Genomic DNA, 8,151 nt, shown 5'->3' with positions numbered 1-8,151 from the left:
ATACTTTGATTATCATTTCACTCATCTAAACTACCTTAGTTTATGAATAATTTAATATAATTCAACATCTTGGAATTAGCTTTTTAAAGTAACAGAGAATCATTGTGATATAGACTAGTGCTATTTATAGTCAGACCCCAAATGTAAATATATTTAATACATGTCTGTGTTTACATTGTAGATGGATACATACTTATTCTTTCAACAGGTGAGAATAAAGGCCACATTGTGCACTAAATTAATTTACTGATGTTAAAGGGTGGAGGGACAAGGAAAGAGGTTTTTATGTGTTTAGCTTTTTTTGAAAAATAAATCATTACTTGAATCCAAAATAGAGTTTGACCCAATATACCTCAGATAGTCAAAGACCATGCTACAGACTTTATCTAGAAACATGTGCATGTGTGTGCATGTGTGCGCATGCACAAGCACGCACGCACAAACACGCACGCACAAACACACACACACATACACACTCACACACAATATGTACTCAGAATAAAAATGTACAGGGATGTTAAAATGACATATCTTTTTCATCTAGATTAAAATTAAAGTTACTTAGTAGAACAATACTGAGTATTTTACACAGATCAGATAATTTGTTTATGATTTTATAAGAATTTATGAACTTAAGAAGAGAGTTCAGGTACTTTTATAGTATCACAAATCATAGAACTCATTGAAAAACAACCTGGAACAACAAAGATTTCCTTTTGGTGAAAAGTTGGGAACTACTAATCTAGTTTAACCCTCTCATTTTAGACATTAGGAATATCAATGAGAAGATTGAATTAGATTAGTGACTTTCTTAATTATGACAGAGCCAAGACCAGAATGAACTGTCTGGCATTTAAGTCTGGGTGTTTTCAGTTGGTGTCTCTTCATGTTGAATACTAAATACATTACATTAATTGTATTTCTTAAACATTATGGAAAAGTGCTTGGAAAGAAATAGTGTGAAACACATGAGCATTATGAACACCACATTTATGACAATGATTCTTCTGATCAAGAAGGAGAATGATGTGATCATGGGAACAACAAGGTGGTGGAGGTCACCAACTACATAGCAAAGTTTCACTTCTTAGCCTGATTCCTGGTTTCCTATGCACTTAAAAAAAAGTATCACAAATAGTTTCCAAATGTATTATCAAAAAGACATGGTGTTCTGTGAATCTAAAATTAGTGTGTATTTGAGTCTATGCAGTTCATGGGGAAAGACTTACTGTAATTACTCTTAGACATGTCTGCTCTCACTCCTTCCTCAATATGCATTTATTTATAGATCACAAAGGAAAAGCACAACTGCATATTGTATGAAAAGATCATGTTTCTCCAATTATGTAATATTTTTGCCATGTTTTCTATTTTTTTAATATCTTTATTTTATCTTTATGTGGTGTTGAAGATCAAACCCAGTGCCTTGCGCATGCCAGGCGAGTGCGCTACCACTTAAGCCACATCCCCAGCCCTTGCCATGTTTTCTTTTACATTATCACATTGTCATTGGGGATTTACAATCACTGAAAGTACTTTCTTCATCAACCAAATCTAAATGTTCTATGCCTTTCCAAATAGAGTCATTTATTTCAAAACATGAGATGGTAAGAATCTTCTTTTGAAAGAGAAGATACCTTGAAAAAATGATAATTCAAACCACAAAGATGAGATTATATATAAATGTATTAAACAAAGTTGTTATTAAATTTTGAAGAAAGGATGGAAACTAAAAAATGATGATAGTTTTTCAAAATATAAATTATATATACTTACATATAAACTATGGATGATAAAATACTTATATTTTCCACTCCTTGTCTAAAGAAAAACTTCCATCCAACACATAAAAACTCATTTTTATTTTATTTGTAGGATAAAAAATTCTATCACCTCAAAGAAATCTTTCTTTTTTAATATTAGATATGATGCTACAAATTAAAATGTGTGTCAAAAATTATTTTCTGGCTATTCTAAGGAGTTAGTAAAGATTTTTCATTGTAAATGATTTCTTCAGTTATTATTCAAAACCACGTAACACAATTTGCTATTTCTTGACTTTCAAGTCTTAAAACTTAGGAAGTTATTAAGTCAAACCTTCAAACTGCTTCTCTGTAAGGCATCCATTTTCTGCTTGAGTCATCTGGAACTGAGAACACCTACCATGTTCTGTAGCTTATTCTATTATTGCATAATAATAACAAAAACTTTTCCTTGTGTTCAGCTGAAATAGTCTTCTTGTAATTTGCTTCTCATAGTATAATTCTGAATCTTGTGTTAAAGGAGAAGAAGAAGGAGAAGGTGAAGGAGAAGGAGAAGGAGAAGGAGAAGAAAAATCATCATCTAATCCCCTTTCTCCTGAATATTTTTTTTTTGTTTAAAATAAACAAAATATTATTAGCTCATTCTGATATTCATATTCAATTAAAATCATCTTCCCTCTTCTGGAAGAGGCTACAGTATCTATGTTTCTCTAAGGAAACATTTGTAATTTGATAATTAAATTTATAAAAAGGTGTATGAATTTCAAAAAGGCTTTACATTACTTTGAGAAAAACAATTAAAAGTTAAAAAGACAAACAAAAGTTAACCGAGGTGGCAAGCCTATAAGCAAGACTTAATTGTGATTACCTTTAGACAAGTCTGTTTTCCCTCATTCCCCAATATGCATTTATTTACAGATCCCAAAGAAAGGCAAATGCATAGTGCTTCCTGCTGCTTCATGCTTCTCTGTTTGGTTTCTATATGGACAGAATTTCCAAATCTTCTTGCCCTTCATTCCTATAACAGACAATATATGACTCCCTAGTTGCACATGCAACAAGGCCACATGTGTGAGGGCTCACCTGGCTTGACAGTGCTCAAGTTCATACATGCAAACATCACCATCAACAAAATCAACTTCTAATATATGATGTTGCAAAAACTTCTATTTGAGTGTTTTAGAGGATTTAAAAAATATCACAAATAAGTTTTTAAAGTATTCATATGGCTCAATCAAATGGGAAATGTTTGTTGGGAAATGAACATGCTTTGGGTTTTACACACATTGACAATAAATTTGTTGAATACATTGAAACAAACTGTGATTTTATGCACACTAAATTTTGAAATGCACAGAATCAAGCTTCATTTATAGGTAGAAGCTTTCTATCAGGAGTCCTCACTAACATTAGGTTTGGCAATCATAATAAGGGTCTTCTTGAAGAATGCGCAGTTATAGGAAACTCTCACAATATACTCCTTGACACAAAGAAAAAACTGATTCTTACTTTTTGTTCTTTTTGATTAATGGAGAAATATATCACATTTTTAGTTTGGTGTGCAAAAACAAAACAAAACAAAACAAAAAACCCATAAGGCTTTGATACTAGTAAGATGAAATTTGTAAGAAAATCCTTATAGTCTTTGATGAGAAGCAAGATCACCAGGTGGATTATGAAATTATCTGTCTTGGTCTCAAGCCTGGAATCTAGAGAGACACAGGATCCAGTGGTGGAACAAATTAGAATTTCTGTTTCTGCTGGTATAGCAAGACTGTGTTAGCTGCCATTGGGGTGAAAGTCATAACCCAGTGGAGGCACAGGGTCTGATAAATGAAGTTGGAGGAGGGAAATAAATAGACATTGCAAACAGGACATGAATAGTCCTTCCAAAGCCAGATATACCTGTGGGCAGGAGATGACAGTCTGATTTATACTCAGTGTTTATGTGTAACACATGGTTCCAACCTTTAGCCTGGATTTCCTGGTTGAAAAATGATTAGCCATTTAACATCTGTTGAGACCTTATTGTGTACCAGGCACTAAACCAAGTACATTACATGGGTTATTTCATTTACTCCTCATGAGAATCTGCAATGTCAGTAATGTTATTTTTCTTATTTTGTATATAAAAAATACTGCGGTTTAGAGAGCACAAGAAATTTTCATTTCTAAGATTAGCTTATTCCAAAGCTCATAAACACAACTATCATGTTTTATTTTTTGTTAAGAAAATAAAAATTAAAGGCAACCTTTTCTCCTTTTCAGGCCAAATGGAGGGTCCAGTTTTTTTTTTTTAACCTGTTTCTTTGCTATGAGCAAGGAAATACTTTATTGGTCCTAAGAATATGACAGTATGCTCCAGCTTTCCTACCTCTTAACTGGTGTTTTCTGTGGTTCTAATAAAATTTGACAATGCTCCAAATATCGGGACTAAATTTTTTCCTGCCTGAATTTTCTCTTGCTGGTGAAAATGGCACAGATTTGAGAAACTTGCTTACATATTTTGCATTTTATGAAGATGCTGGAAACCTTATAGGAGTGACAGATGTGTTCTGATTTTTAATTGCTTTTATAATTATAATGCCTATGTGACCCAAAGTGACCGCTACCTACTGCATCACACAGTTTCCACACAAAGTGATAGTAAGTTATTTTCTTCCATGCTTTATTTTTTTAAACTTTAGAGTTTTAAATTGTGGTAAAATACTTAATATTTTGAATAAAATAGTGAAAGTTTGAAACCTTAAATGTCATGTACAAGGGCAGAACAGAGTTTGGAAATGGATATGTCTACTGGGTCACAGTGAGGCCCATGGTGAGATAAATGTGGAAGCCAAAAGAAAACAAGAGATTGGCTGAGCCAAAGGGGTCAGTGTGCATAGAATATGCAAATATTCTTGGTGACGATGGGGAATTTCTGTAGATATAAGTGGAATTTATCAGCACACTTTTAAAGAAACAGTAGATGCTCTAAGTTCCAGGCATGGAAGCATCAAAGAGTCTTTCCAGTAGGTAGTATGGCAGCAGAAAATAGGCCAGGGCTCAGAACCACTGCAGAGGAGAAGTGCCTTTTAAACAAAGTATAAATGAGGCCTCAGAACATTTTAAAGAGCTTGATTAAATAAATATTCATTCAAGCCATACTTTTTTTTTCTTCGTAATATGCCAGGTATAGGTCCGGACAGACAGACAGACAGACACACAGACACACACACACACACACACACTATATATATCTATATATCTATATATGTATACACATACATATATACATATATCCTCATATTGGCAAGGTAAAATGGATAGGAGGTGATCTAATCTTGTACCTCCATTAGGATTGCTGAGTCTTCTTTCTCTATAAATGCCATTTAGATCAAGTTGATTAATAGTCCTGTTAAGTTCAACTACATCCTTGCAGATAGGCCTGATGGATCCATCAATTACTGATAGAGGTATGTTGCCATCTCCAACTGTAATAGATTTTGCAATTTCTGCTTGCAGTTTTCATTAATTTTTCTCTCAAATTTTGAGGCCTTACCATTAGAAGGATGAATACTTACATACATACATACATACATATATATGTATATATATATGTGTGTGTGTGTATGTATATATATATATATATATATATATATATATATATATATATATATATAAATTTTACACATATTAAAGTTTGCTCTACCTTCTTGGACAGTTGACACCTTTGTATTTATGCAATGCTTCACTTTATCCCTAACAATTTCTATTGTTCTAAGTCATAATTGTCTGAAATAAATATAGCTTTTCCATATTTCTTTTTATTAGTGTTAACATTGCTTATGTACTTTATGTCCCTTTATTTTTTACCTTCCTATGTTTATATGTTTAAGGTGGATTCTTGTAGACAATATATAGTTGGGCCTGTTTTTGACCCACCCTGACATCTTTTTTAACTGATATACTCTCACTTAAAGTTATTATTGATATAGTTGGATTAATATTTGTCATTTTTATAACTGTTTTATATTTTTTATATTTGTTCTTTTTGACTTTTTCCAACTTCTCCCTTATTTTTTGCCTGTTCTGACTTTAATTGAGCATTTTACATATTTTTTTTTTATTTCTCTCCTCTTTAAGCATGTCAGTAGGAACACATTTAAGAGGTTTTTAGCCTTTTGAGTTTGCAGTATACATTTTTCACAAATCCAAGTCCACTTGTAAATAATACCATGATCCTTCAAGGTAGCAGAGGAACCTCGCAGAGTGCACCCAATTCTTTTGCCCCATGCTTTGTAACAAGCTGTCTTTTGGAGTGCAATGTTACTCTTAAACACTTTTTTTAATTATATAAATTAGAAACCTGAGAAACAAAAAGTTTTATTTTAAGTTTCAGTTTATTCCTTTTCTGATGCTTTTCTTTTCCTATACAAACCTAGGCTTCATGACCTATGTCCTTTTCCTTTTTCCAGTAGAAGTTCTTTTACCATTTCTTGCAGGGCATGACAACTGGCAACAATTTTTTTTTCAAGTTTTATTTGAGAATCACTTTTGGTTTTGGTACTGGGGATTGAACCTAGAGGCCGCTAAACCATTGAGTCACATCCCTAGCTCTTTTTATTTTTTGTTTTGAGACAGGGTATTGCTAAGTTGCTTAGGTCCTTGCTAAATTGTCGAGGCTGGCCTTGAACTTGTGATCCTACTGCCTCAGTCTTCTGAGCTGCTGGAATTACAAGCATTCACCACTATGCCCAGCCTGAGAAACAGTTTATCTCTCCTTCAATTTTGAAGAATAATTTTGCCAGTTATAGAAGTCTAGATTGGTAGATTGATCAATCAAATTTTCTTTCTTTCTTTCTTTCTTTTTCCTTTTGACACTCTTGATATTTGTCTCTAGTTGCTTCTTGTCTGCATAGTTTTGGGCAAGAAGTCAACTGTAAGTCTTAGCCCATTTTCCTTTACAGGTAGGATTACTTTCTTCTATTTTACCTCACGATTTTTCTCCTATTTTGCTTTTCTGAAGGCTGAGTATGACATGCTGAACTGTAGACTTTTTTGGCATTTATCCTGCTTGATGTTCTTTGAGATTCCAAGACCTTGGTTTGATGTCTGTTATTAATTTTGAAAAATTCTAAGTTGTTATTACTTCACATATTTCTTCTGCTCCATTTTCTATCTCTTCTTCTTTTATTCCAGTTGTGCCTAATATTTTTTGAAATTGTTTCACAGTTATTGGATATTATGTTCTATTAATTTCCACTTTTTTAAAATTTGCATTTCAGTTTGGGAATTTTTTATTGATATACGTCCAGTCCAATCTCACTTTGATTGTGCCCATTCCACAGATGAGCCCAGCAAACGTGTTCATTTATATCATACTGTTTATTTTTGTTATTTGCTTTTGATTTGTTCTTGGCATTTTCATCTCTCTGCTTTCATAACCCACATGTTCTTGTATTTTGTTGAATTTTCCTATTAAATCCTTTAACTTATTAATTATAGTTACTTGTTTATTCATTTAATTTTGAGATAGGGTTTTTTTCTGAGCTCCAGAGTTTGACCTCAAATTTGTGATCCTCTGGCCTCATCCTCTTAAGTATCTGTTATTACATGTGTGTACCTCTGCTAATTGTAGTTATTTAAAAATGTCTCTCAAACTCAACTTTTCCATTATATCTGAAGATGTTTTTGATGATTGGACATACTTTCAGACAATACTTTCCTGTTAGTTTATCATCTTCTATATATTTTTTTTTGTTAAACATTAGTAAAGTTCTGAATTTTGATCTTTTCCTGGGTTAGCAACATGCAGTATAATTCTTTTTCTTGATGTTGAGCAGCAACTCTGTACCTTAGCTCCTGGTCAGCCGGATCATAAGGGAGACAATTCATATCCACTGTGTTGCTAATCTTGGTGCTTGGTATGTCAGGAGTATTAGAAGCAATTTTAACTTACAATATTTTTAACAAAGGATGGGTTGTTGTTATATAACTCCATAGTTGAGGACTATCTGCATAAATGAGCAGAAATGTTCTACAATCTGTCAACTAAATCTCAGTCTTTTAGTTTGCCTTTATCTTAGCTGTAATCTTCATAAAAGTGTCTTGATTTTTTTTTTCTCTCCCCTTAGATGAAACAGGAAGGTAAAAGGGGACTGAAATTGTGTGAGTTCCCTACCATAAACATGTGGGGCTCCAGTAAAGTCTTTTCCATTGGAAAGCAGACTTTGGCTATGGATAACATTTATGCATAACTCAAAATGATTGCTCTTCCTCTTCTCCTGTCAGACTTACCGGAAGACTTTCGTTGGCTTTTTTTGAGAATCTTGTGGGGTTCTTAGAGGAAAAACTTATGAAAGAATGGAAACCCCACTAAGACTATGGCTTCCAAGAGTTTCTCACT

Source organism: Marmota flaviventris, chromosome 8 (genome assembly GCF_047511675.1).
Source record: "Marmota flaviventris isolate mMarFla1 chromosome 8, mMarFla1.hap1, whole genome shotgun sequence".
Classification (NCBI taxonomy): Eukaryota; Metazoa; Chordata; class Mammalia; order Rodentia; family Sciuridae; genus Marmota; species Marmota flaviventris.
This window is presented reverse-complemented; position numbering follows the sequence as displayed.